Source organism: Triticum aestivum, chromosome 2B (genome assembly GCF_018294505.1).
Source record: "Triticum aestivum cultivar Chinese Spring chromosome 2B, IWGSC CS RefSeq v2.1, whole genome shotgun sequence".
In the NCBI taxonomy this organism is placed as follows: domain Eukaryota; kingdom Viridiplantae; phylum Streptophyta; class Magnoliopsida; order Poales; family Poaceae; genus Triticum; species Triticum aestivum.
The window spans coordinates 20,733,243-20,742,497 of NC_057798.1; the positions used below are offsets into that span (position 1 = coordinate 20,733,243).

The 9,255-nt window shown below is 45.4% G+C and overlaps 1 pseudogene; it reads right to left on the minus strand.

The window, feature by feature from the left end:
* Window positions 1–2,345: 2,345 nt before the first annotated feature.
* On the minus strand, window positions 2,346–9,247 carry LOC123038804 (syn-copalyl diphosphate synthase-like; annotated as a pseudogene).
* Between the last annotated feature and the right edge of the window lie 8 nt (window positions 9,248–9,255).

Below are 9,255 nucleotides of genomic sequence, written 5' to 3' on the forward strand. Positions count from 1 at the left end.
TAGTTGAACTAGTTGAATTAATATATAGAACTAGTTTATTTTTAGTAAATGCTTAGTTGAACTAATTGAATTAATATAACTAGTTTATTCTTAGTAAATGCTTAGTTGAATTAATAGAAGTAGTTGAACTAATTCAATTAGTAAGTGTTTAATGTTTCGCCTAATATGAACATAGGAAATGTCGTCTGACGACGGAAAAAATTTCATTATGTGCGAATACTGTGAAGACCAACGCGGTCAATGCGACAAAAATTTTCACTATTCTACTAGCGCATCCCCTGCCATGCAAGAATTTTTGTCTTGGATAAGATAGGTTTCAAAGATATGAAAACTATGGAGGTAAAAAGAGCTTACCTGAAAACTGAACATGATGGTTATACTTTCAATGTCAAAGTATACAATGCACACACGTACACCTATTTTGAATGCAAAACTTGGCAAGCACTATGCAAGGCTTATGCATTTGAGCCTGGTATGGTTATCACCTTTGATATTCGTCCGGAAGATGATATTGAAGGTAATAGAGACATATGGGTCGATGTGCAGACGCCTCCAGTTCTACCATTATGTGAGTTCTTCTCAACTATATTTTTGTCTTTGATATTGCTTATTCAAAAATAACTGACAACTAATTTCTATTGACAACTTATCTCCATTCAACCAAACATGTCCGGCGCTTGGTAGACAGGACCTACTACTATCCCGGCGCTGAACTAAACTGCGAGGAGATAAGTCAATATGTTTCATGGCTTGAGGATATTCATACTGTCAAGACAATTTTTCTTCCTGCACTTAGAAATGTTAGTACTCAAAACGTGCGACCAATAGTGATGGTATTGAACTACGGTCACATCTATTTAGGAATGATGGTAAGATATTTACTATTTGTCCTTAGTGCATATTTTGCATACATATTTTTTTGCTAAACTTTCATTGCTAAGTATATTAATTAAGTACTATACGATGTTCTTCAACAGGGACTCCCGATGACAGTTGTGCCTTAGGGGATCGAGACTAAAGGTCAGATGTCAATTGTTAGCTTACGGCCAAGATATCCTGCATTGCACATGAATGCATTCAGGATTTCTAGAAGCGATGAATGCTTAATAGTGAAAGATTGGAGGAAAATTGTTAATGATCACAGAGAAGTACTAGGGGGCAGCAATGAGAAGCGCAGCCCACGATTAGGAGACAGGTTCATCGGCATGCTCCAGTATGATCAATCAGGAGAGCTATACATGTTCTATGCTATTTTACCAGAGAGAGAGAGAGTAGCTAGCAGGAGTGATTTAGCTAGTTCTTCATGCTGCTCTTAATTAGTACTTGTCCTTTCATGTCCGTGTTCTTCGTTCTGAACTTAAGTAATTTGCTTTTGTCGTGTTATATATGAACGCTTATAATATCATGACAATCATGTTGAACTCGATGATTGGTTCTACTAGAAATTCTATATATATATATATATATAACGTGTACAATGTGTAGTATCGTAAAATACCAGCAAACGAAAAAGAATTAAAATGGAAACACAAAATTAAATGAAAAAGAAATCATAAAACTAAAAAAAAAACCCCAAACACCAGGCCCCCGGAGCTGGCTCGTGCCACGTGGTTGCCCTTTAGCACCGGTTCGTGCTGAACCGGTACTAAAGGGGGGGCCTTTAGTGACCACAATTTAGTGCCGGTTATGTAACCGGCACTAAAGGGCCTTACGAACCGGTGCTATTGCCTGGTTCTGCACTAGTGCCATTTAGCCCACGCTATAACTTGGTACCTAACCAGTGGCGTGTCGAGACTTTGACACACCACTAATAAACCGAGTGTTCTTTTTTTGCCGAGCACATTTTACCAGGAGCTCGGCAACTACCGGCGTGTGTTGTGTCCTGCTGCCTGCCGAGAGCCACACTGGGCTTACATGTCTTTTACCATGATCCTGTGTTCCGGTAATCGGCAAACACCAAAGAATTCGGTAACAACAATTTTTCCAGTAGTGGTAATGCCACAGTGGCGACGTACGTTTTCTTGCCCATACTACTAGTATTTTAAAAAGATAGTGATGACGTGAATTGGAAGTGTCGCACCATCAATTAAGATGCGTGTAAACATTTGTGCACTAGCTAGTGCTCTGTTACTTGCTTTGCATTTTCCCACGTTAGGTTACCGGGTCGTATATTCCCACATGTATATGTATATTTATAGCAGCCAACTCCTATACAACTTATAGGCACGTATCGTGTCGTTCCGAACCATGACGTGCAGTCCTTGCAGGTTCTTAGACATGTAACATGACGGAACCCAGCACAAAACGTGCTTAATAATTTCAGCAAGAACTGAAGAGGGTTGTTCCTAAATCACATCCTGAAATATGACCTTTGCGATGTGGCTATCAACTGTTTCAGGTGAGCAATGAGCCGAGTAATAGAAGCTTTTCACCACGTTGAGAAATGTCTGTCTGGTCTCTCTGTTGATGCCATGGCAACCCTGATGAACACGCCAAGATAGTTCTTGCATCTCCAAATCCACTTGCCGGTGTAAGCCCTCTGTGTTCTCCATACTTGCCCCATTCTGTTTTCCCCCCATTAAACATTTTTTGGTTATAGTTTCACAGATGGATATATGGATGCAATGCATGTACACACGCACCTGAGCAAGGCCTATTGTGGCAAGCTTGCGGGGCAGATGGAAGAGGTGAGCTGCTCCAGCTTCGAATAATCCCAACGGTTCAGTTTCTGTTCGGTTGAAGCAATCCTTCCTGAGACGATCTCGATTGTGCGAACGAACAACAGAGATGTATCTCCATCAACGGATCCATGGCTCTCCTTTGCAGTCCATGCCATGAGCCACGGCCTCCACTGTAGTTACCAAAGAAAATAGAGGTATGGCTGTTTCATATCTTGTAAAAGTTCAATATCATATCAACAACTATATCAAAGTGTAATGGTTTGTTCAATTTTACAGCTTCACGAAGACCGCCGGAAACATCGTCAAACGAAACAAGGTCGATAAGCTCTTCAAAATTCTCAGTTGAATAGCATGGACCACTGCAATGAATTGCACACACATTTTGCATCGATCATCTCTAAAAGAAGATTCCGGAGAGGGAAAACTATGAGGCTGCAAGCTGCATACATACCCAATGTGTCGGAAATGAGCTGTAACCGCCTCAGCAAGCACGGCCACGCGAGCCCATACTAGACGCTCTGCTGCTCGGCTAGGTTCAAAGATATTTGCTGAAGCTAAGAAGTAAGCCGTGAGCGCGCTCTTTGGAGTCCCACCATACCTCTGCAGATGGTTCCTGAAATACCACCTATGCATACTCTCAAGTAAGAATATAGCCGGCTCAGTCTCTCGAAGATGCTCATAAAGATAGGGTGTAAGTGCGTGCATTTATAGGGGATGAGTGTATGTGCGTATATGTCTATACTACATATAAGCATCTGCGTCTACTGTGTTAAAACGCCCCGGTGAATCCTCATTCCTCAATTAGTACATGAGGAGATGTCTAGTCTACAAGATGCTTACAATTATTTTTGATAGAGCATGCCATCAATTTGAAGCGAATTCTTAGAGTGTTTGATCAGCTCTCTGGGTTAAATAGTAGGGAAACGTTTCCGGACGGCAGGTCGGCGACACGCTCCGCCGGTCCAGCGCGCGTCACTCGATCGTTTAGATAGTACGCCTCACATCTCGCATCCCACGCGTAGGAACCACGCGTTTTGGTGGCCCCACGTCTCCGCAGCCTGCCTTATCTACTTTGACTCGTCCTTCCCCATACATCTCCTTCCCCAAAACACATCTCTCCTTCTCTCTCTCAAATAAGCCACAGTTCATGGCGACGCATGGTTCGGGGAGGAGACTGCAACCGGTGCCGGGGGAGGCTGCGACCGACCATGAGACGGCGAGCATGGTGACCGAAGGACGGCGAGGATGGGGCAACGCTCCTCCGAGGAAAACTGGGGTCACAGTTTTTGCTACATGCTTCAAACCGCGTTGGAATTTGCTACAAATGGCATCACATACTGCTGTCACCGGTGTCATGTTTTGCTGCAATGCACAAGCGGCATCGCGTTTTGTTACAACCGATGTTGCATTTTGCTACAACTGTTTTCATTTTTTGCTACATACGTCCACGGCTGATTTGTGATTCGTGACGGTGGCGATGGCTTTTTTGCTGCAACTGTTTTAGATTTTTGCTACGTATGGTCTGGCAACATTTTTTTGCTACATCCTGCAATGGCGAGCTACAGTCGCTAGCGGTGATGACAACTTTTTTGCTGCAAGCGTTGTCTCCGTTTGCTACGACTGACAAAGAAATTTGCTACCAGTGAAGGCGAGCAAGATGTGCGACCAGCGAGTGCGCCGACGAGCGGCTCCGGCGAGTGCGCAGATGAGCGGCTCCGGCTAGCGCACCGGGGAGCAGCTCCGATCGGCGAGCAAGATTTCCGATCGGCGAGCGCGTAGACGAGCGGCTCCGGCGAGCGCACCGACGAGCAGGTCTGGAGGCGAGCAAGATTTTTGACCGGCGAGCACGCCGACGAGCGGCTCCGGTGAGCGCATCGACAAGCAGTTCCGGTGGCGAGCAAGATTTCTGACCGGCGAGCGCGCCGACGAGCGGCTCCAGCCAGCGCTAGCAGGAGGAGGTGAGAGGTCATGGAGGTGTACGCGGGCGAGGAGGGGATTTTCCTGTTTTCCCCTAAATCTGACAGTAACGAGTGCCAGTATGCGATGATAGGGCGCTGACCGGCCGAAAATTTCAGCCGGCGCACCGGCGCCTAGCAGTGGCCTAAATAGTAACTTCCATAAGAATGCTGGATGTATAGCTACCAAGTGAAGATGCCATAAAATATTGCTAGGCCATGCGCGAGTGGACGCCTCATCACACGTCGCTCTTGCGCGGCCACGGGAAGAATTCTAAATCAATGCCGCCAACCCTTATCTCCCTTCTCCCCCCGCTCGCACCATTGTCACATGGCTCGGCTGGGCGAAGCTCGACCAGAGCCAGCAGTGGGGGGGGGGGCATCCCCGTCCCTTCGCAGGCAGTGGCCAGCATAGGGAGGCTCCTTCTTGCATGGGCGCGGCGCGGGCGTGCATTGGCTTGCATGCACCGTGACACTGTGTCAACAGGCGTGGTGATGGTGGTTTGTGCGGGCATGGCTCTGTGATGGCGAGATGGCTCCGGCCAGATCCAGCGGCTGGCGGCCTCTCACGGCAAGGGTTGTGGGAGACGTGTGTCGGCATTGACGGGTCGCAGGTGGTAGCGACGGATCCATGGCACACGCCCCTAGATCTTCTTCCAACTAGCGACGGCACCTTGGGTTGGGTCGGGTTGGACAGATCTAGGTCACATGCCTGGATTTGTCTAGCCCGATGCGGTCTTTCGTCCTACGTTGGTGGGCTTCTCTGACGTGTGCCTATGCCCTGGTTCGCGGGACGGATCTGCCGTGCAGATGATGCAGCAACGTCCGCAGGCGCTGCTAACTTCCTTTGAGGACATCGTCAAAGTGGTGGTCCTGTGGATCTCTGAGGGAAACCTTAACTTTGGCATGCCGGACCGGATAATGGTGGTGTGTGGTGTCACCTACCTCCTTCGGAGCTTCGGACACTGGGAGCTCAGAGGCGTGGTAGCGTTAGACCACCACGTGGACTCGGATGGAAGGTGGATCCGCTTCGGGGGAAACCCTTGATCTCGGTGTTCCTGATCTAGCAATGGAGGTGTCTGGAGCCGCTCACCCTCATGGGGGCATCGTTCTTGGAGCAAGTGCTGGCTAAAGGGGTCTGGAGGGCGGGGCGATGTTTGGCGCCGACGACAGTTGGGCCTGTCAAGGTCAATGCGTTGATCCGCGGAAGATGACAAAGGCAGATTCTAGAGCATGCATGTGCGTTGCGCGCTTAGGGTTTGCTAAGCCAGTTGGTGCTCTCGGCTGGCCGTGGGCGGCTTGGCAAGGCCACCAAATTAGATGGTGTGTGTTGGTGTGATGTCAAGGCACATCATCAAGCTTTAGATGTAGCAATAGAGGTTGCCAAGAAGGTGGCTTTGGGTTAGATCCATGTATTTGTTTCGTCTGACACTATTGAATAATATAATAAATATGGTTGTGTGCATCCTTGGATGCACATGCCGGAGATTTCAACCTTCTTTTCAAAAAATAAACCTTGCATGGAGTTTGGAGTCTCTCTTTAAGCATTTGGAGCGAAATACTAACGATTGTGAAAGCCAAACTAATGCTCCCACCTTTGGAAGGGCCTTATAAATTTGAAGGATACTTTTGTTTCATGTGTATCTTTTAATGTGGTGCATGAGGGATCAATTAGATTTCGATAAAATGGGTAGATCGGACACAGCTCTCTTAAGCTGCCTGTAGTGATGATACATTATTATCATGCATATGTTATTAGTATATGATACTATCTTCATGGTGCATAATATCATATGTTAGTATTTTGATAACCTCATTTATTGTCATGCATATAGATAGTAGCACATCATTTATTATGATATGATACTCGACCCTCTATTTCTTCATTTAGTTCTATGCCACCTCAGCAAAATTGCCTAGTAGACATGCATGAACGGGTCCATGTAGTATTTCACATGTTTTTGGATCTTAGCTGCATGTGTGTGTGTGTGTGTGTGTGTGTGTGTGTTTGTGTGTGTGTGTGTGAGGGGGGGGGGGGGGTGTTAAATCTCTGGTCGGGACAACAACAGTGTTTTTGTCTATCTGACTATGTAATCATGACGGTGGTTTTGACTGAGGTTATGGAGATGCAATTATCGTGTACCAATTGGCTGCAGTTATGCACATTATTACATAACATGCATCACAGTGAGCCGATTGAGGTTAACGTAAAGAAGCTACCACAGAGTTGATATCCTAGTTTGGATGGCGTGCAAGTGATAGGCCATTGAGTGTTTAGAGTGGTCTTGTTTGGCATGTTAATCTTAGTTGGTCCATATGTTCTTATCATTCCTTCTTTTGGCTAGATCAAAGTCTGATCTCTTTGCAATAAACAATGTAATGAGGTTGGTCTTATGATGCAGAGGATGGTGGTGATAAAAGTTTCATTATTAATTATTTTTACCTGTAGAGGACCTTAGCAATCCAGACATCTGTGTTGCCTCCGTACTGATCCAGATACATCCTTGTTTCAATTCGTGACAAACTTGCTTTCCAGGGGAAGTTCAGTGTGTACTCGACCTGATTTTACATTAGGAATGGCTCATTATTCTGTTGTGAATTAAGGACATTAAGTAGTAGCCCGATTGATGCATACATATATATAATTAACTGGAATTTGTTGGAACATACTACCTCGCCCGGCAGGTCCTTGGTAATGATCCATTTGTCGTGCAGTTTGTTGGAGGCTTGTCTCTCTTGGAGGAATGCACGGCAATAGCGCCCGGCCCGTGCCAGTACTTCGTCGTCACCAGGGAACATGAACTGCGAAGCACGGTAAGTGTTGTACATCGGGGTGACAGATGCATGGTTGGTCTCCATGGGGAAACAGAAGAAATTTCCATCCTTGGTCTCAAAGTGCTTAAACACCGCTACATTGTAGATCGATGTGCGTTAGTCTGTCAAACTCGATCTAGCATAACATATATAGTAACCATGCATGCGAAAGCTCTACTAATTATTAGTTACATGGAGTGACGTCGTAGCCATGCTGACGGAGGAGACGGAAACCCATGGACGTGTCATCAATATCCACGACTTGACAGTACGCGTTATGCGCCAGTCCCTTCTGAGTCCAACGCCTGTTCAAAGTGTATACATTCCTCTCAATCCAGTCTACTAGTCTTAAAGAAAAAACGCTACTCTGGTAGTACTCCATTTAAAAATATCATTAACATTTAGATTTTTAGGACTTATTGTATTTCCATTCAAATTAAAGTAGTTTATGTTACCTGTAAATAAACTCTAAGCATCGCTGAATTTCACTTGTGAAGTGCCTTGATATCCCGAGACGCATGAGCCAGTCGACCACCCATAACTGCTCAAAAGTATCCATAGAGTGGCTACATGGCACTGAGAAAACAAATAATTTACGTGAATGGCGTTGTTTTGTATTGACCAACATACAAATGGCTCTCCTACCTAAGGGTGCATTCATGTTGGTTGTACAAGAACAATATGTGGTAGTGATTTTACCTCCCCCCTTGAACTTTTTGACAAGCCTATCTAGGAATGCTAGGCATTCCTTGTCGCCGGTGTAACTAAGCGCAGCAGCTGTGGCAACAGGCGAGGAATGGAAGGAGCCATCTGGACAGCGCAACCTGAGTAGCTTTTCCCAGTCCAATGGTAAGTCTACCATTCCCTCCACGCTGAAAAGTAGGGTCGTTGGTATGGCGTGTAGCACATCCAGAGGTATCCTACAATTTGAGAGCCAGATTAATAATTGCTTAACTAATTATACATAGACTATTGAGTTCAATGTATAAATCGAGATTTATCACATGCATGTAGCTAGGTATACATACTTAGAGAGCTTCAGATTCCTCTTGGCATATATCTCTTCCAAAACAGGGTGATTGTAAGGGATGTCCAAGTCTAGGTCCTTGGCCTTCTCTAGGAGTACTGGGAAGTTAATCTCGAAGCCGCATGGCATCCAGTCTTGTTCATCTTAGCAACCTACTCATATTTTCTTCGATAAATAAAACACCTATACACCAGAAAAGGTCCACTCTACATTAGATACATGATCCTTCCTTGGAAGTAAACAAGTTATACCGCTGAATAAAATAAAGAATGAAGTGAATCAATTTACCTCTGTCGCACAAGTTGTCATTGTCAATGTTCCAAGACTTCGCAGCCACCACACATGTGAGGGTGCTGATCATCCAATCTTGGACCATAAAGAAAGAGGGATCACCCCACGAACCATCTGGTAGTTGATTTTGAACAATCCAATCGATGCACGAGGGGAATTGCGGTCCATCGCCTCCGTCAAGGTTCTTGACAAGAGCAACCAACGCCGTTCATAGGCTGAAACATTCATTGACGTCTCATCATCACCCAATGACCCTAGTGTGGTTCTAATGGCATCGATCATATGTTCCATCTCGCTTGGTTCATCCTTTAGGAAGGTTTTGATTTATTTGTCAGAGTTTAATATGTATGTTTGCTAGCTCATGTGCAATAGTTATTATTCTGATCAATACGAGTTAATTCATATACATATATGCTCACCTTGTGTCTTCTCCATTCACGCAATTCTGCCTCCGGATATGATGGGGATTTGCTACTTGGCATGAGTA